Source organism: Marmota flaviventris, chromosome 5 (assembly GCF_047511675.1).
Source record: "Marmota flaviventris isolate mMarFla1 chromosome 5, mMarFla1.hap1, whole genome shotgun sequence".
Taxonomy (NCBI): domain Eukaryota; kingdom Metazoa; phylum Chordata; class Mammalia; order Rodentia; family Sciuridae; genus Marmota; species Marmota flaviventris.
Window position 1 is genome coordinate 157,713,944 of NC_092502.1, and position 20,694 is coordinate 157,734,637.

Here is a 20,694-nt window from a genome sequence, read left to right on the forward strand (position 1 = left end):
GATCAAGATGTACTGAGCTGGTTCCATCTGAGGCTGAAGAGAGGTCGGGTCCAGGTTTCTCTGGCGTGTGGATGGCTGTCTTTAAATCACCTTTCCTCCATGGGCACCTGTCTCCATGTCTAAGTTTCCCCTTTTAGGACCCCAGTCATACTGGAGGGACACCTCATTTAAAAAGACCTCATTTTAACTTTGTTGCCTCTGTAATGACCCTATGTCCAAATATTTCCACATAGTGGTGTGCTGTGCAGTTAGCACCTGGACATGGCCTGTGGGGGGCGTGATTCGGCCCATCCATCCATCCTATGCAGAGATCTGGAGCTGGGTGTTTGGGGAGCTTTAGAAACACAGAACCTAGCCATGGTGTCAGTGTAGTTTCAGGAAATTGTGGCTGCATCAATGTCTACAGCATCCCCAGTCCACCCTGCATTGTGTGTCCTCGTCAATGGACGGTTGGTTCTCCACCACGGGCCCAGGATGGAGAGTCAGGGAGTGGGACAGGTCTAGTGCAGGAGAGGATGCCCATCCTCAGGGGCAGACACAGGGTTGGTTTCTTTGAAAGGTTTGTCTGCAACCCCATGACTTGATGATGTCATTGTTTGTCAGTTTGTCCCACCAGCCTGTCTTGTCCCCATGGCCTGTTGGTCAGACAACCTTGTTTATAACCTTACTGTCCACATGGAGTTTTCAAGAAGAGAGAGTGCTGAAGGGGTAGGTGTCATGGTGAGGTGAGGATTCTTCTGTTGTGGATTTAGACTCTGTCGTTCTCCTTTATATCTCTGTCCTTCGAGCCTGGACGGTGCCTATCTGCATGAGCCTTCTGGGTGCCTCGCCTGGAGACTAACCGATCACCTTGGCAGTTTCCGTTGCTCTCTTCTGCAAAGCCAGCACTTGTGGATGGTTTAGTAAAGGATCTTGTGGGAAGACTTTGCACCATTAGCTAAAATTAGGTTTGGGGATGATTGTTGGCTTTTTATTACCACATTATGTCTGTCTCCTGTTGCCACAAGTAATTGAAATGTGAAGATGGCTTGGCAGTGTTACACAGTACGATCCATCATTCTGTTTTTCTGTTCTCTTTGTGGTTTTGTTACTTTATGGTGGCATCTCATTAGACCAAGACTTCTTCTATGAAATCGTTTGTCACTTAAAAAAAGAAAAAAAAAAAAAAAAACCACTGTTACAGCCACAGAAGAGTATCTTTCACTGACCATGCTGGTGACCCGCATGGCCTTTCTCCTCTTCCTGAAGAAGTACTTTGAGCACAGGGTCCTTTTGCCCTGAGCAAGCCCAGTTCCTGTCTCTCAGTAGGAATCTCTTCCTCATTCATCTTGAGGGCCTCTTGTGCCTGGAATGTAATTCCTTCCTTCAGTAACCTAATAATCCCACTAGGAGTTGCTGTGTTCTCATGACTTTTGCACTGGGGAGGACTGTACCTCTCACCTATGATTCAGAAGATATCTTCAGGAGAATGGGAAGCTGGAACTGTAGAGGTGAAATATTCATATTTGCATTCCCTTCACCTCAGATGTCAAGGGCAAATGATAAGGTGGATACATTCTGAAAGGGGAAGTCTAAAGAACTGTGGCTGTGAACCGCATATGGGGGATGAAGAGGTTGTTATGATATCATTAATGAATAATTCGAATAACTGTGGGTATAAGATTGTTTGGTGCAGTGTATTAGCAATTTTTTGCCCTTTTCACATTAAGATACTTTTCAATTTTATTAGGATTGTCCACAGAAACAGAACCAACACATATGTGCATATATACACACACGTGCATGTATGGGTGCACACAGTCATGGGACATACACTGACATTTTGGTCAATGACAGACTGTATATTGATACCGATTCCCTAGGATCATATCACCTAGTGATGTCATATCCATCTTAGTTTGTGTAAATATACTCTATGATGCTTGCAAATGATGATATCACACAACAACGCATTTCCCAGAATATATTCCTGTTGTTTAGTGATGCATAGTTATTCACATAAGGGTGTGTGTGTGTGTGTGTGGGGGGAGAGAGAGAGAGAGAGAGAGAGAGAGAGAGAGAGAGAGAGAGAGAGAGAGAGAGAGAGGTGTATTTATTTTAAGAAATTGACTCACTTGACAAGTCCAAACCCTGCCTTTCTAGTCCAAGGCTGTCAGGTTGGAGAGCTGGGGAAGAGTGGTTCAAGTTCAAAGGCAATGTGCTCTGGGATTCCCTTTGCTTAAGGACAGGGGAGCCAGTTGTTTGCTCTTTTCAGGACTTCAGCTAATTGGATGAGGCTCACCTACATTGTGGAGGGCAATTTGTTTTACTCAAAATCCAATTCAATGTAAACCTCATTCCCAAACCACCTTTACAGAAATTCTGAATAATATTTGATCATATATACAGACACTGTTAAGTTGACATCTACATTAACCATCACACCAATACTCTGCAAAAGTATAAAAGCATTTTGAATGCAGTTCTCTTGGTAGAAGCTTTTCCACTCTGAAAGTGTTTGGTTCCTTCTAGCTGAGTGGGTGATAAGGGGCCGTCATGGGAACAAATGCAGGGGTGGAATCAGGAAAATTGCTCCCTCCAGCTTGTCAATGGAAGGGCCTAAATCTTGGGGCCTGTTTGAGTGCACACATGCAGTGAAAATTCGTGGACCTACACCACTGTGTTTGTGTGTGTGCTCAGCTTCAGATTAGCCTTTAGGAAATGTTGACTTAGGTGCAAGGACACTTCCTGGGAAGAACAACTGGGTGGGTGAAAATGCTATCCTATGTCAATTTGGACTCGATCGTGGACGTTCTACAAGATGTGTAACGTAGCATTTTTTTTATCAGTAATTTGAATGAGGATGGATATTACCTTTTTGGTTTTGTGAATCTGAATTGGACCATGGATAAATAAAAAATGCAATAAGGATTCAGGATGATATGGAGAGATTCAAATAAGGAATTGAATTTAAGTGAAAATCTATGGCACATTAATAATTCCATTTTCAGTTTCTTAGGTATGTTTGTGAGCTGTAGGAAGATTGGGTTGTGGCTTAGTGGTATAACCTGGGTAAGAAAGACTCAGGTGTCCTGAGGGGTATGGATTTGACTACTTTACCAAAGCAAGCTGGATGTTTTGAAAAGCTTGAGCTATTTTTGTTTGTCTAGTGGTATTGCCCACTGGCAGAGGGTGCTGTGTTCACCAGAAAGTCACAACCACCAGCCACTCTGTCTGGCCCTCACATACTTAAACAGCATTGCACAAATGGGCTGTCCCTGAAAAACTTCTGGAGGACCAGGTCCTGGGTGGGGCTCTTTCCTATGCCCTTTCTTGTTATTGTCACGTTATTCAGAGAACTAGCACCGAGAATTTGTTTCTGCAGTGGAAAGCTTTATAGTACAAATCCATTTGTAATGGCAAATGTATCTCTATTAGGATATTTTAGCTTAAATCAATTATATAAGTGCTTTGCAAGACATTTATTTTCCAATGTTTCATCAGCAGCAAGGATTTTAAAACTGTTTGATCTTTCCTTTTCTGAAATTCCTTTGTAAGAGTGATGGGTTTACTAAAATTTACTGTGAAGCTAACCTGATTACTCTGAGCTATTTGTAAGAGGATTAGGCTCTTCAGAGGAGGATGGATTCTAATCCCATGACTAATATTTTGGCCAATATAGTACAATTCTTTTTGATTATGAAAATTGGTTAGTAACCATTTCAGTATGCTCCATCCTTTTCTGGTTACAACAAGCAGGATTAAAATGTTTCTGCTGGAACATGGTGAAGATGAGCTACATACCCCTGCATTAATCACTGTGTGTGGGGAAACCTGCCATGTGGCAGGGGAACCTCGGGGTAAGAGTTCTTTGGTTGTTGACATTTGCGGGGGACTCATTATATCCAAGTGTTTCCCATTATTTAATCAGGTTGAATATAGAGAATGGAGTCGGGTGGTCGTGATAATAATCATCTCAGTCCTTGCCAGGATACCATTCGGTTTCCAGGTTGAGGTTTCCAAATGTTTTCTGTTTTTTTTTTTCCTAAAAGAAGTTTCTTTGTATTTATTGCAATTCTTGTGGCTATTGTGAATTGTGCTGCTATAAACATGGGTATGCATGGATCACTGTAGTATGCTGACTTTAATTCTTCCAGGTAAATACTGAGGAGTAGAGCTGGGTATAGCTGGGTCACATGGTGGTTCCATGCTTAGTTTTTTGAGGAATCTCCATGTGGGTTTCCATAGTGCTTATACCAACTTACAGTCCCACCAACAGTGTCCAAAGTGTTCCTTTTTCTCCACATCCTCTCCAGCATTTATTATTATTTGTGTTCTTGGTGGCTGCCATTCTGACTGGTATGAGGTGAAATCTCAGCACAGTTTTGATTTTCATCTATCTAATTGATAATGATGCTGAACATTTTTCATATATTTGTTGTTATTTGTATTTCTTTTCTTTTGAGAAGTGTCTGTTTAATTCATTTGCCCATTTATAAACTGGGTTATTTGATTTTTTGGTGTAAGTTTTTTTAAACTCTTTATATATTCTAAATATTAATCCTGTCTCAGATGAGTAGCTAGCAAAGATCTTCTTCCATTCTGTAGGTTCTCTCTTAACATTCTTAATTCTTTCCTTTTTGGGCAGAAGTTTTTTAGTTTGATGCTTTCCCATTTATTAATTCTTGGCCTTATTTCCTGAGCTTTAGAGGTCCTATTGAGAAAGTTGATGCTTGTGCCTAAAAGCTGGAGTGCCGACCCTACCTTTTCTTGTAGGAGTTGCATAGTTTCTGATCTAATCCCGAGGTCTTTGATCCACAAAACCTCCTCTCCTTGGTCCTGCAGTCTGGGTTAGGTCTCCTGCCGTCCACTCATACCGTGCCCAGCACTTCCCTTTACTGCACCCCTGTGATGGACGATTGAATTGTTCAAGTTCCGCATCTCAGGTGGCTTTGGAGTCTGCAATCCCAAAGAGCACGGTGCAGACTCTGGAGACGGTCTCATGGTAGATGGTGGGAGTGTGTGGGGTGAGAGAGCACACCTCTAAGTCAGAGTTCAGAGACAGACTGGGATTCCATGGTCCTTTTCAAGGGCACTTTCCCAGTTGACTCAAGGAGCTCCCACTTGGCCTCACCAATGAAAGGTCCCGACTTGGCCACACCATGGGGCAAGCTTTCCTCATGTGAAAGTCTGGGGCCACACTTGAGCCTCATGAAACCACAGAAGTCCAGTAACCAGCCCCAAAAGCCAACACCAGTAACAAGCAGCCAGAGGCCGGGACTTGATTCCTAACTGACAGATTCTCTCATTTCCTCTTCTAACTTAGCACCAACCAGATATGCTCCCAGCCAATCGTGGGGGGCCAAGCTGAGCTTCCCTGGCCAGCGGCCACCCGTCAGGCCATGCCGGAAACCCTCCTTTTCTACCACGGAGCTCTTCCCTTCCCTGCCAGCCTTTGAGTTTCTGCCAAGTGCAAGTACTGGCGGCTCCTGTGCTGTAGCGAGAGCTGCGTACACAGCCCTGCTTGTTCTCCCGTGGTGAGCCGGCGTCTCTTCCCCGCACACCTCTGCACTGTGACCCTGCCAGGCACACATCCTCGCCGCTGCTGTCCTGTAGCGTCCCTTTCCTACACCCTGCAGTGCTTCTCTGTTCTAGGCAGGAGCCATGTGCAGTGTAAGGTTAAAGGACGAATGACCAAAGGGCTCAGGGGCCCAGGGCCACCAGGTGTGGGACACACCACGGAAACCATCCACACCTCACTCAAATGCACACACAGTGAAACAGCGTGTGGACTCAGCCTGGTGGTGTCATTTTTTAGAATTCTATTTTCTTTGTCACTTCTTTAGTGACTGAATGGGGTTGCCTTTGGGACATGCCAAAATGGGCTTTCCACTATTCTATACTTATGGAATACTAACAGGGATGCGCAAGAGGGGTGAGGGAGATTTCGGTGGGTGCACATGACTGTAGGGGGCTGGCTATGAAGGAAGAGTAGAGGAGAAGTCAGCAGCGGTGGAGCTCTGAAGGGACAGGCAGGGTGTAAGCAAACCAGGAAACGGTGCGGGAGGCAGAGAGGCGTCGGGGCTCAGCACAGATAGCCCAGGGCTGAGCATCGAGATTGGCTGGTGAGGTAAAATGAGGGGACCAATTTATAGGATCCTTAGAGTTCCCTTAGGCTCCATAATTCACACTGTTACTAGTCTGACATTTGCTCAGTGAGACAGTATTCTAGGCCTCTGTTTTTTCATGGAAAAAGTCCCAGTTTTCATTAAAAACCTTCTACAGTCCATGGGACCCAGATCCATAAGGATGGCCTGGGCCGTGGATTTCCAGCTGAGCTCCCCTGGGCTGCATGTAGGCTTTCCAGAGCCAGTTGGGGCAGTTACAGGCCCTGGCTGGTGCTGAGATCTGTTCCCCAAGTCAATCTGAATGTCGTCACCTTTATTGGTTTTATTTATTTATTTTTTTATTTTTTAATTTTTTATTGTTGGTTGTTCAAAACATTACATCGTTCTTGACATATCATATTTCACACTTTGATTCAAGTGGGTTATGAACTCCCATTTTTACCCCGTATACAGATTGCAGAATCACATCAGTTACACATCCATTGATTTACATGTTGCCATGCTAGTGTCTGTTGTGTTCTGCTGCCTTTCCTATCCTCTACCATCCCCCCTCCCCTCCCCTCCCCTCCCCTCTTCTCTCTCTACCCCCTCTACTGTCATTCATTTCTCCCCCTTGTATTATTTTTCCCTTTCCCCTCACTTCCTCTTGTGTGTAATTTTGTATAACCCTGAGGGTCTCCTTCCATTTCCATGCAATTTCCCTTCTCTCTCCCTTTCCCTCCCACCTCTCATCCCTGTTTAATGTTAATCTTCTTCTCATGCTCTTCCTCCCTACTCTGTTCCCAGTTACTCTCCTTATATCAAAGAAGACATTTGGCATTTGTTTTTTTAGGGATTGGCTAGCTTCACTTAGCATAATCTGCTCTAATGCCATCCATTTCCCTGCAAATTCTATGATTTTGTCATTTTTTAATGCAGAGTAATACTCCATTGTGTATAAATGCCACATTTTTTTATCCATTCATCTATTGAAGGGCATCTAGGTTGGTTCCACAGTCTTGCTATTGTGAATTGTGCTGCTATGAACATCGATGTAGCAGTGTCCCTGTAGCATGCTCTTTTTAGGTCTTTAGGGAATAGACCGAGAAGGGGAATAGCTGGGTCAAATGGTGGTTCCATTCCCAGCTTTCCAAGAAATCTCCATACTGCTTTCCAAATTGGCTGCACCAATTTGCAGTCCCACCAGCAATGTACAAGTGTACCCTTTTCCCCACATCCTCGCCAGCACTTGTTGCTGTTTGACTTCATAATGGCTGCCAATCTTACTGGAGTGAGATGGTATCTTAGGGTGGTTTTAATTTGCATTTCTCTGACTGCTAGAGATGGTGAGCATTTTTTCATGTACTTGTTGATTGATTGTATGTCCTCCTCTGAGAAGTGTCTGTTCAGGTCCTTGGCCCATTTGTTGATTGGGTTATTTGTTATCTTATTGGTTTTATATGTAAGGCTTCTGCCTACATTTCACTTTGAAAAAGATGCTCACTTTCTAAACAGAAGACTCTGAAGTGGTGTGTTCCAGGGAGGTAAATTATGTAGCCAACGTAACTTAGGTTCTGTCCTCAGCTGCATTGCCAGGCTGTGTCTGCTCTCTCCGTGGCTCCAAGGTGTTTGAACTCCCATCTCAGGCTGTGCACAAGCCCCAGGCTAGTTACAAACTGTGGAAAGCAGCATAGATGTAACGAGCTGATTTTGCTGCTGCCCTGCAGAGAAGACACGTCTAATTCTGATCTTGCAGATGAAACTCTGGATGACAGAAAGCTAAATTGTGTGTCTCCAAGCTAAAATCAAGGTGTCAGCAGGGCTGGTTCCTCTAGAGGCTCCGGCTGGGATCTGTTCCCTGACCTTCCAGGTCTGGCTGCCCATTCCAAACTGCAGCCATGGTCCCATGGCTCTTTCCTCTTCTGTGAAAGCATTTCCCATCTTATAAGGACACTTGTTCTTACAAAATTGGGCCTACCTGGTAGTCTCCCTGTTTCAAGACCCTTAATCACATCTTCAGTGTCCTTTTGACCTATGTATGACACAGGCCATTCTTGAGCCTACCACACCAAGCAATCTGCAGACTGGGCAGAGTTCAGGTGAATCCAACCCTGAGTCTATTTATTTATTTATTTATTTATTGGCAGACACAACATCTTTGTTGGTATGTGGTGCTGAGGATCGAACCTGGGCCACACGCATGCCAGACAAGCACGCTACCGCTTGAGCCACATCCCCAGCCCCCAACCCTGAGTCTTGACTGAGGCTGGAGGGGGCCCATGTCCTCCGAGAGGATGGGAGGTGAGGTTTTCTGGAATCCTCTATTCACAAACGGATGCAGAATGACACTCTGGACCTCTGACAATTTGATAGAATTCTCAAAGTGTCCTGATTCTGGAAAACTTCATCCTTCAAAGCTGGAGCTTGGAGAAGGGAGTGTGCAGTGTCCTGGGCTAGAGGGTATCCCAGGGAGCTGACTCTGACCGGAAAGAGCTGGGTGCTCTCTGCCTGAGGCCCTGGGCCTGAGTCCTGGACATGACTCAGGATGGAGAGATGGAGACCTGGGTTGCTCTTCACTTTGCACCCTGCTGGGAGGCCCCTCGGCATTCACGTTCTCCACTGTGACAGCAATGCAATGCAGAAAGTCTCAATGATTTTGTTTAACTTTATTGTTCATTCTTTAAGAAATACTGTTTATTTTGAACAATAATCCCAGTATAGAGAAGGACATTTGGATAATTCAGAAATTCACAGTCAGCTAGAATCCTGCTGCCCAGCCACCTACAGTTCAAAGGCAATGCCTGTTTCCTAGGCAGTAGCATGTACACATACCCAGACTGTTCTGTAAGGATGAGCTGTTTCTGCAGTAGTCATCCAGTTGCCATCATGGACAAACATGTAGATCACTAAGCAGGTAACACACCTCCAAGCACACGCTCCGTGGTGCTTCTCACACCTCCCTCTCCTTAGTCTCAGGTCTCTGTGGAATTGGAGCCTCCCATATTCCTCCGGTGGAAGCCAGGCATGGTGAGCAGTGCTGGCAAAGGAGACCCTGCTGTGGTTTCTGGAGTTTATGACTTCTCTCTAATTGGAACACCCAATGACCCTCTTGTTTGGGAAGACATTCCCTCTTTTAGAATATCACAATCCAGGATTTCTCCTGGTCTGGCCTTTTCTTCTTTTGCCTATTGCTGGTTTCGTTTCTTTTATTTTTAATATTTATTTTTTAGTTGTAGTTGGACACAATACCTTTATTTTATTTATTTATTTTTATGTGGTGCTGAGGATCGAACCCAGAGCCTCGTGCGTGCTAGGCGAGCGCTCCATTGCTGAGCCCCAGCCCCATGTTGCTGGTTTCTTTAGCAGTTCTCCCCAACTGATGAACATTTGAGGCCCCAGGGCTCACTCTGGGTTCCTCTCTAGTTCTGTCCCTGGGAGATCGGATTTGAATTCTTGTTTCCCACGTGCAAATCTCTGGTCTACATGTTTTCTGTGAACATGAGGCTCCCACATCCAGCCGCCCACTTGGCATGTCTGGTCTGCTGGCTCAGGGGCATCTCAGAAGTGCCACCTTCTCCTCTGATTTTGTCCCCCCTGTGCATTCTCAGTGAACAATGCCCACACTCACCCAGTGGGTGAAGCCAGGGCCTCGAGCATCAGCTTTCAACCTTCCTCTCTTTGTTCCTCTGAGGGTGTGTCCAGAACAGTCTAGCATTTGAATTAATAGAACAAGTAAAGCAGAGGTTTCTCCCCCTATAGATGGCATCATCCAATCTAAGGAGGACCTGAGTAGAACAGAGAGGGGAGGAAGGCTGAAGTCTCTCTCTCTCTCTCTGACTGCCTGAGCTGGAAATCAGTCTTCTGGGTTTAGTGCTCCTGATCTTCAGGTCTTCAGAGTCAGACTGGAAACTCCAGCATCAGCTCTCTGGCTCAGGTCTCCAGCTTGCAGATTGCAGATAGTGAGACTCAGCCTCCCTAATAACATAAACCAGTGCCTTCCAGTCTCTCTCCCCCCGCCCATCTTCTTCTGTAGAATCTGACTAATACAGAAAGTTTTCAATAGACTTGATTGGCCTGGAATATATGGTATCACTGCTGCCCTCATCCCTTGGCTATTGCTCAGTCACATGGCCACATACTCATAAGGCAGGCTGGGAAATATAGCCTGGTTACCCTCACCAGGACATTGGGGAGAGTGTGGTGATCATGTGGTCAGTCTATTGTACAAGGTGTTACATCTGTGGGCCAAGCATCTCCAACAGTGCCAGGCCTGGAGTTGGCAATGTTGAAATGCTGTTGATTGAATGAATGACAGCTTAACCTACCCAAATCTCTCCTGAACATCTATATTGGAAGAGATTTTTTTTTTCCCCCTGAATTTCAGTAGCACTTTTAAAAAAACGTTATTTTGTACTAAAAAAAACATGGGAAGGTGACCTGTAATAGCAGAGCAACAGTCCGAGCTCTGCCATGAGACCCAGGCAAACCTTGGAAAAGTTGCTTCACTGCCCAGGGCCTCAGTGTCTGCACCTGCCCACAGGGTCTCCTGGCTTGTGGAGAGGCTGCTGATGACAATCCTTCAACAAAGGTGATTTCTACTGGAAATTGGAAGCTCCCTGACAAGCCTTTTGGTACACAGCCTTGAACTCAAGCAGAGGCTCCACATTCAGGAAAACAAAACAAAAACACAGGGTGCACATCGCACAGAGCATCGCATAGTGAAAAATTTGTTGTTTATCTGAAATCCCCATCTCACTGGGCACCCTGCATTTTACCTGGCAACTGTATCTGTGGAATCCTCCAGTCCCCTTTGTGGCTTGTAGGACTGCCCTGTCTCCGTTTCTGATTGGTTTGGCAAACTGACCTCCCCTGACGGACGTGTGGACTGCTGGGGAAGTGCCCCTCCCTCCTCACCCAGCGCAAGTGTACTGCTCCCTGAGTGACTTGAGCATTCCTACGCGAGGTTCCTACTTCCACCCCAGTGGCTGGCTGGGCAGGCCACTGTCCTTCTGCCTGCCCTGCTCTGTGGGTCACTTTACTCTCCATTCTTGAGTAGAAGGGACCTTCCTGTCATCCCATTCATCTTTCTTTCCACCTGACCAAAATTACTCAGCTAAGTCCCTACTGATTGTATTTGAGTCTCCTTTATTAAAATTGGGGTCGACCTTAACATCTGTGAGCCATGTTGTGATTTAATTAAGATACACTTGATTTGGTCCACAACCACTTCCAAATTTTAATTAAATTGGGTATATATTACTCTGAATTATTTTACAAGAACCCATGTATTTGATAAGAAATGTAATTATCTGTGTTTGAAATGCTATAGTTTTATACTTTGAAATCCTGATTTTAAAATAGAAGTCATTTAAAGTCAACTCTTGCTTAAATAAGCCTGAATGAGGCCATTTCTGATTTTAATTTTAATGAATCTTCCATCATTGGAAAATATTCATCGTTCATTTGTTCAATGGACATGGAGGTTCTGTTAAGTGGCAGGCACTGTGACAGTCACCAGGGTAGAAGCTCAGATCTGCAGACTCCTAAGAAAAAAATTGTCTTGTTGAGTTAGCTGACCACTTGAGTGTGTGTGGGGTTTCTTTTTATTATTCATTTACACATTCAACTCCACTGGTTTCCAGAGAAAGATTTGAATAAAGGGTTTCTCGGCTGTCTCACTCAGGAGGAGAGACATCTCGTTTCCATTCTTTGTTGTTATTACTTTTTGGAGTGGAGACTCCAAGGGGAGGCTTGGCAGGTTGCGTGTGGAAGGCGTGTTGTGCACGTGAGGTGTCTCCCTGGGTGCATTCTGGAGATGAGAATGGGAGGCAATAATTAGGGTTGGATCCTAGGGCAGGATCAAATCTGCAAGAACTGGGGGTCTTGCAGGGAAAGGAAGGTGTCCCCATCTCTCCGTGCACTGCAGAGGGCCATCTGCCAGCCAGGAAGAGAGCCCTCTCCAGACCCCTGCTCTGCTGGCACTCCTATCCGGACCTTCAGCCTCCAGAGCTATGGGAAAACCAATTTCTGTGGTCCCCAGCCTATGGCATTTTGTTCTAGCAATTGAGCTGACACAGATGGTGCAACTGGGTCTAACCTTGCAGCACAGGTGAGTGTCACCTGTGCCTGCTACTTACTACACCCTTGTGCTGTGGCCCTGGATGGTGGGTAGCTCTGTCTCCATAGCAGTTTTGTCCTCATTTGTGACGGGTCCAGGAAGTCAGCCCCTTGCTCCTGGGAAGAGCTTGCATTTTATCATCAGGTGTGTGGCATAGCCTTTGACTGTGGAGCACAGCCAATTAGCCTGTCCTTGGATTGACTCATGACCTTGACCCATTACCACTGCATCTTGACTGATTGAACTTCTCAGCCTAGACCCCTGTGATTTACAACCTTGAGCTCTCCACGGAAAGATAAATGCAGGGTTTGGCTTCCCAGGTCCTAGGGCTTGCTTCCATTCTGCCAGGGGAAAATTTTCCATTAAAAGTGGTATTAATCCTTTCCCTTTTTTGTGTCCCATTGAGTCTCATATGTCAACAGATTTTAGAACATTAAAAAAAAACTCAGGTTCAGCTTAATATTTTATGTGACTTTTACACTGCGGAGCCGTGTCCAGCCTAAAAGCGTGATTCCCGTCTCTCCCTCTGAGCCCTTCCTCTGCTCCTCTTTGATGCACTAAAAATGCTCTCTGTGGATCAATGGAGAGTGCCAGGCCTCCAGACACAGAGCCGTGACAGAAAATCAATGTGTGGTGTGGACAGTTGAGGAGAACCTTAAATAATGTCTTAAAAAGAGTCTGTACTCCTCAGGCCCCTCCCGGTGCCCGTGGAGACGGCTCGCAGAGGTCACACCTGAGCATGCCTGGTCCTTCTCCGTGTGCAGAGCTTCAGTGAAGCCAGCACATGGAAATGACAGCATTTGGCATCACAGATTATTCTAGCACTCTCTTCCCCTCTCTCATCCCTTTTGCAAGAATGTTTAAAAAAGACTTAATCCGGCACTCGATGAAGACATGCTGAGAGACCTACTATGTGCATCTTAGTTTCTTTCTGAAAGGAACGCTTAGGAACTTTTGCTTGCCAGCATCACTTGGTGGCAAACAAAGACAATGGGAGCATCCCCCGGTGAGGACCGTTTACTAGCTTCTTGTTACAACATAATGCATGACGATATCGCCTTCTGTGAAAGGCTCTATTGTGGGGCTACAAGCCAAATATGTGCAGTTCCCTAGATCCTCTAAGATGCATGTGTCAACATGATGTTGGTTTTTACCAGGCACCTCTGAGTCCTGTTGCCAGCTTTGGACTTCTCTTGGTGGGGTGCTCTTTGGGGAAGACACCGTATGGCTTCTCTGGAACAAAATACACGATAAAGAATATTTTTGGAATGAGAGAGAGATGAGCAGGTCTTGGAGGGCATGGTTTTCGTGATCATTTATGTAGCTGTATTTGTTAAAACCATGACACCAGTATCACCACCAGCAACTGTAAGACAGGGCATTAATGTGATGTGGACGCCCGATGACTGATTCCCTGTTCTCGACAGCTGTTGAACGGTGGTGTCAGCTGCCTTTGGTGGGCAGTAGTGTGTCACCACTTTTCAGTGCCTATTTAGAAGGTGACAGAGGAGTGGGTGAGCAGAGCTGGGCAGAGGCATGAACATCTGTCACAGGTAGAAGGAAGGGGTAGGTGACAAGGAGATAGGGCCATGGGAAAAGGTCCCTTGTTGTTAGAAGTCATCGACAAGAGCCAAGTTCTGTGAAGAAATATTTACCCAGGTGAAAACCAATCCTCATCAGCAAACCCTCCTGGCTTACAGCAATTCAGGGAAAGAAGAACCTCAGGTCATGCAGGACACTAGGCCAATTCCAGGACACCACAGCCTGATTTACCCTTCAGAGCTGCACTGATCAGCATGGCAGCCACTGGACAGCATGGCTTCCGAGCACCTGAAGTGTGGCTGGTGGGAATTATGTAGACTACTGGCTGGATTTCAAAGACTTAGTAAGAAAAAAATATCAAACATGTCAATAACTTTAAAAAATTGATTGTATGTTGGAATGATAACATTTTAGATACATTGAATTAATAAAGTACATTGTTAATACAAATTCCACCAGTTTCTCTTTTTAAAATATGGGTCCTAGAAAAGCTAAATAATATATATGTATATTTCATATTATATCTCCATTGGGATTGTTCTAGAGTTATAGAAGTAGAATAAGAGGAGTCTCTCTTACGCATGATCATACTTTAAAACACTTTAAGTTTTCTACTTTTAAAGATAAATAACCTCAAAGTACTTTTAAAGATAAATAACCAATTCCTCAAAGTACTCTTCAGATGACTTGGTTTCAGTGGACTCACCAAGTAGGTCACACAGTGGATCCCATTTGTCAATGTCTCTCTCCCTGGAAATGTGATACTGGATGGTGGAATGGCCCAGTGAGGAAGAGGGCCAAGGGGGGCAGACAGTAGACAGTCTGGAATTCACATGATGCAGCCTGAGGTTGCTACCTGCCTGCCACTGAGGGTTCAGAAGTTCTCCAAGACCACTTCACTTGTGAGGTGGGTGAGGAACTGCCCTGGATTCCACCTTCCAGCACCTTTTAGCCATAAGAAGGCTCTTGGTGGTGGTGGGGTGGGGGATGGAATCAGGAATCCCTGCCCCCTTCCTCACACCTTCCTCCCTCCCTCTGGGTTCCTCCTCTTCCCTTGTTCTCACAGTGCTGTGACTCATAGGTGGGATGGGCCTCTCTCCCACCTGCTCTTCTTGGGACAGTTGACTGGGGTGAAGCTTTGCCTTGGTTATAAGACCAAGATTTTCATTCCTGACAACAAACTTTTGGAACTTGAAGTTAAAGTGCCTCCAAATTGTGCAAGGTGGTTCCATCTTCTCTGCTCTCTGGGCGTCCGATTGTATAACAGTCTTACTCAAGCAATCTACCCACCTGGACTCTCGATAAGCCAAGCTTGTTCTTCCGGAGACTTCGGTGGGTTTTAGAAGCAGGGACAATCTGGCCTGTCAAATGGTTCAGAGCCCCTGTGCTTGTCTCCTCGAGGGGGCTGGGAGGAGGGCCTGGGGCAGGAGTGCATTAGCCCCAGCCCCCTCACAACTCCCTCCAACACCCTCTGCTTGGACTGAGTCCTAGGAAGAGAGGAAAAGGTGACAGCTGGCTATCAAGGAGGCCAACCCATGCAGTCTGCTACAGGGCAGTCCTGGAGCCCTGCGCGCTGGGGTATCTGTTTAACCCTGGGAATTATTTACCAAAGTTTGGCTACAAAACTGAAAAGTTTCATTTGGCCAACTGAAAGTTAAAAAAAAAAAAGTTTGTGTCTTCATCACTTTAGGAAGATAACACTAAACTCTTCTAGCCTTTGTTTAGAGATAAACCTCCAAATCTGCTTGACCCGTGCTTTTCATGATACCCCAAGCAAATGACATTCTAATGCTTTATGAGTCATCAAACTCTGATAAATAGCCTGCTGGTTTAGTTCCCACACCTGAGTGTCTGTGAGGTACTTCTATTTGGAGAACCACTTTGGGGTTCCTCCCCCCCTTTGCCTTCTTCCTTCCCGGGATGCAGGCTCCCCGGAGGGTGCTTCTCGCCTGGCGGCTGACACCTTAACACACCACGCATGCAGGCATGTTGCAGAAGGCCTTACGAGGCCTCTTGGTGAAAGGTGCTTTGTAAAAAACAATGCTACATAAGTGGAAGATCATTATTACTAGATTAGCTTCTCTCTCCCAGACTCATTATTTCAGTCTTCCAGGATGAACTGCATTTGCCATCTGCTGGCCCAATTACCTAAGTGATTCAAGCTCCTTTAAGCCTGGCCACACTCCTCCTGCTTCTTCCCAGCTCTCATCTTAGAGTGTGGGCAGAATTCAGAGCCCCACGTTCAGATCCTTGTCAGAGCCACTGAGCTTTACCATGCGTGGCAGCGCTCTGCAGAGGAGCCCTGTGGCCCCGGTTACCTTGAACTTGAAGGCAGAAGCAGGCTTGCTTCAGTTTTCTAATTTAGCACTGGACTTATTTTCATTATGGACTATTTTGTTCTGTATCATCTCTCTCTTAAAACTTTACATGGAGTCTTAAAAAAAAATCAAAGAAAGCTGTACTATGTAGCTGGTTTCCTTTACATTTTTTATCAACTGAGTGGAAGATGAACAATTTTAGGTTTCTTGGCCATACTGTGTAAAAAATTAACTGTAAGGAACTTAGTTGAGGATGACCTCTTTCACATCTGACCTCTTTTTGCTTCTGCAAGTTTTCCATGTTATTTGCCTAACTAGTCTTTAAAATAGTTTTATTTCCAAATTAGTCCTCTAACAGGAATTTTAATTGGTATTCTAAATTCCCAGGAGTTGCTTGATTCTCCGGTTTGTAGTATTTGTATTATTTAAATGAATCTGGGTAAGGCTGAAATTGGACACTGAAGCCAAGAATCGTGGTGTGACCACAGGAATTCCCACTGTTGATGTATGGAGGAAGCAGATCCAAGTGGGCACCAAGTGCTTCCGCGTTGGGTTTTCAATTAACTCATTTTGGATATTGCTGTAGCTGGGGCCTCTCCTTGCTGTTGTTTCTTTACTCTGCCTTTCTGATTAATATGAAACAGGGATTCAATTAATGTCAGTAAATATACCTGAAGACTCCATTCTATATTCCAGTAATAAATAGGCTTAGTAAATAGTGGATGATACAAAAAAAAAATCCCATTTCATGTTCTATTCCCATAGTCAAATAACAGTGGGAACCTAAAATTCAATTTCATGATTGTTTGGTGAATTATTGCCCAAACAGTAATTATAGCAGCAAATCTGAGAATGAAGAGATCACTTTTTCTTGTTGGCGGGGTGGGGAGGGGTACTGGGAATTGAACTCAGGGGCATTTGACCACTGAGCCACATCCCCAGCCCTATTTTGTATTTTATTTAGAGACAGGGTCTCACTGAGTTGCTTAGCACCTCACTTTTACTGAGGCTGGCTTTGAACTCACATCCTCCTGTCTCAGCCTCCTCAGCCACTGGGATTATAGGAGTGTGCCATTGTACTTGGTAAGATCACTTCTAAAAAATTAGTTTTTCAAAATAATAGTGTATTTTTTATCATTCTCTATGTCACAGACATATGTACTCATTATAAACAGTATGTAAAAATGCTAAGAAGGATGAACCAAAACTTACCTATAATCTCTGGATACAGTTAACTGCTATTCATTACCCTAGATTAGGTAGAGAGAAGTGATGGGAGGGGAGGGGAGGGGTTGGGGAGATAGGAAGGATAGTAGAATGAAACAGACATTATTATTACTGTGTATATATATGTGAATGCATGATCAATGTGATTCTGTAACCTGTACACTCAGAAAAATGAGATATTATATCCCATCTGATTCAAATGTATGGAATGTCAAGGTCATCGTACTGTCATGTGTAACTAATTAAAACAATCAAAAAAAAAAAAAAAGAGTTAACTGCCAATAGCATTTTGCAACACAGTTTTGTCATAGTCCATTTTCTGTTGCTATAGACATGGATATGGGGCAGCAAGAACAACACAGACAGCCCACCACAAACTAGATCCACAACATGGTAACATTTTAACCAGATGAGATTCTACTTTACATACTGTCTCAGGTCTCTCTGGAGTGTGTATGTGAAATCCTTACAAACTTTCCTAATAACAAGTTATCTGTTTCCTTTTTTTTTTTTTTTTTAGAAAAGTTCCTCACTCAACATCCTGTTAGCTGTTTCTCTGTTTTAACTAGTTCTCATGATTGAGCACAACCTGATGTAAGACGGGTGCTTGTTTGTTTCTCTGACAAGCTCTAGGAGGAGGCAAGAGCTTCATATAGAAGCATAGGATAGACAACTTTTTAAAACTGTTTTCTCCAAAGATTATTATATCTCATAGAGCAGAACATGCTTTTATAAAAAATTTATTTATTCTAATTAGTTATACATGACAGTAGCATGCACTTTGACACATCATACATAATGGAGTTTAACTTCTCATTCTCTGGTTGTACATGATGTAGAGTCACACTGGTCATGTAGTCATACATGCACATAGGGTAATAATGTCTGATTTATTCGATTATTCTTCCTACCCCCCCCTTCCCTTTACCCTTCCCCTTCCTCTGTCTAATCCAAAGTAACTCTATTCTTCCCTAGCTCCCACCTTATTGTGAGTTAGCATTTGCAAGTCAGAGAAAATATTAAGCCTTTAGTTCTTTGGGATTGGCTTATTTCACTTAGCATGATATTCTCCAACTCCATCCATTTACTGGCAAATGCCATAATTTCTTCGACCCCCCCCATGGTCACCACCAATTTTTAGATTCATTCTTCTTCTTACAATGTATTCCTTATTTCTGTATTCAAATTCTTTTTTTTTGTTCTAATTAGTTACACATGACAGCAGAATGCATTTTAACTCACTGTATACAAATGGAGCACAGCTGCTCATTTCTCTGTACACGATGCAGAGTCACATGGTTTGTGCAAACATATGTATGTGCATAGGGTAATAATGTCCATCTCATCCCCCCATCCTACCTACCCCCACACCTTCTCCCCTCAGCCCATTCCAAAGTTCCTCAATTCTTCCCCAGCCCCTCCACACTTATTGTAAATTAGCATGCACACATCAGAGAAAATGTTCAGCCTTTGGTTCTTTGGGTGTGGCTTACTTTTCTTAGCATGATATTCTCCAGCTCCATTCATTTAACAGCAAATGCCATAATTCCATTTTTTAAGGCTGAGTAATATTCCATTGTATGTATATACCACATTTTCTTTATCCATTCATCTGTTGAAGGGCACCTAGGTTGGTTTCATAGTTTAGGTATTGTGAATTGAGCTGCTATAAACATTGATGTGGCTGCATCACTATACTATGATGATTTAAAATCCTTTTAATATAAACCAAGGAGTGAAATAACTGGGTCAATTGATAGTTCATTCTAAGTTTTCTGAGGAATCTCTATGCCAGAGCAGAAAATGTTGAACAAAGTCAAGGTGTGATTTTGAAGGAGAGATTTAAACTGGGTTTATTCTAATAATTTAAGTCAGTTATCATTGTCTGTCCCCTGCCTGTAGCCATCCAGTGTGCTCTGAGCCTGAGGTTAGGTGGGGGGCTCAAGGGCAGCCTCAGGAGTGAAAACAAGGTTTGAGAAGGGTATGACTCAGCTGTCAGGGACAATGGGATCCTAGCAGCAGAAAACCTGGGACGAGGTTGAGGAGACAAAGGCGCAGAGTCCAGCCTCACTCCTGGACGGTGGGGTCCAAGCCGCCGCCTGGCTCCGTTTTCTCCAGTGGCACTGCTTTTATCCCTGCAGTCACAGGTCGGCAGAGGCCACTGCCTGGAAGCTTGGTGGGCGCATCAGCATTAGGACTCTTCTCTGAGGAAGCAGACCTCCAACCTGCCAGGCACCTTGTGGTGTGTGCTAGATGGGAGACAAATGCACCCTTTCTGGGCACAAGGAAACTCCACTGAGTTCTCTGGGATCTTTTACGGAAAAGGGCCAAAATCAATATTTTTTCCTTTTTAAATCTTCCATCCTTGGGCTGTTTCCACCAATGGATTTCAGGATGGGGTCCCTGCTATGCAGCTGCTATGGTTTAGATAAGAGGCATCCCCCAAAAGTCATGTGAAACAATGCAAGAACTCTCAGATTCAGAGGTGAAACAGTTACATTATGAGAGTCGTAAACTAGCTGGCGGATTAATCCATTGATGTGGATTAACTGTAGGCAGAGGATGTGGATAGGAGAGGTGGGTCACTGGGGTGAGACTCAGAGGGTTTTCTTTTGTCCACAGTGAGCAGTGCTCTCTCTGCTTCCTCATGCCATGTCCTGGTCTGCTTCCTCCTCCAAGCCCTTCTGCCATGATGCTCTGTCTCACCTTGGGCCCAGAGCTATGGAGTTGGCTGACTGTGGACTAAAAAGTAAACTTCCTCCCCTGCATGGTTCTCCTGAGGTCACTGGTCACAGTGACGAATAAGCTGATTATAAAAACCAGCAGCTTTGAAAGCAGCAAATTCCCCACAATGACTGAAGCTCCTCAGAGATATTTAGGCCAAGCTGGACACCAGTGAGCACTTTCTGGCTTCAGAAAGTCCAGCAATATACTACATGGCTCTAAATGAAGATAAAGACAAATGGGAAAGGCTCGGAAGGCCTGTGCAGATGGAGGGTGATGTGCAGAGAGGGATCTTTCATTGGCATTTAATTTCAGTTCACCCAGGCACTTTGGCATCAGGACTTCTTGCTGGTGGCCCTGGTGTGGTGGTGGGGATGCTGTTGGTAATCAGAAGGGGATGCACCTGACTCTGGACCTGTGGCCTTTGTTTGGGTCTGGGGACATGGAGGTCTGGAGAGAATGTCCTATGAAGGTGGGGTGGGTCTTTACATAGGAACCTTGGAGAGCCAGACGACTTCTTCAGGGTTCTGGGACCAGAGTTATCGTCTCCAAATAGAATTCCTTTATGGTGAGTGGGAAAACGAACCATGTAGACTGAGCCTCTCAGCCAGTTGTGCCCTGGTGGAGTGTGTGCTGGGCTGGATGGATGGTGTGCTGCATTCTTCAGCCATCATCAGCA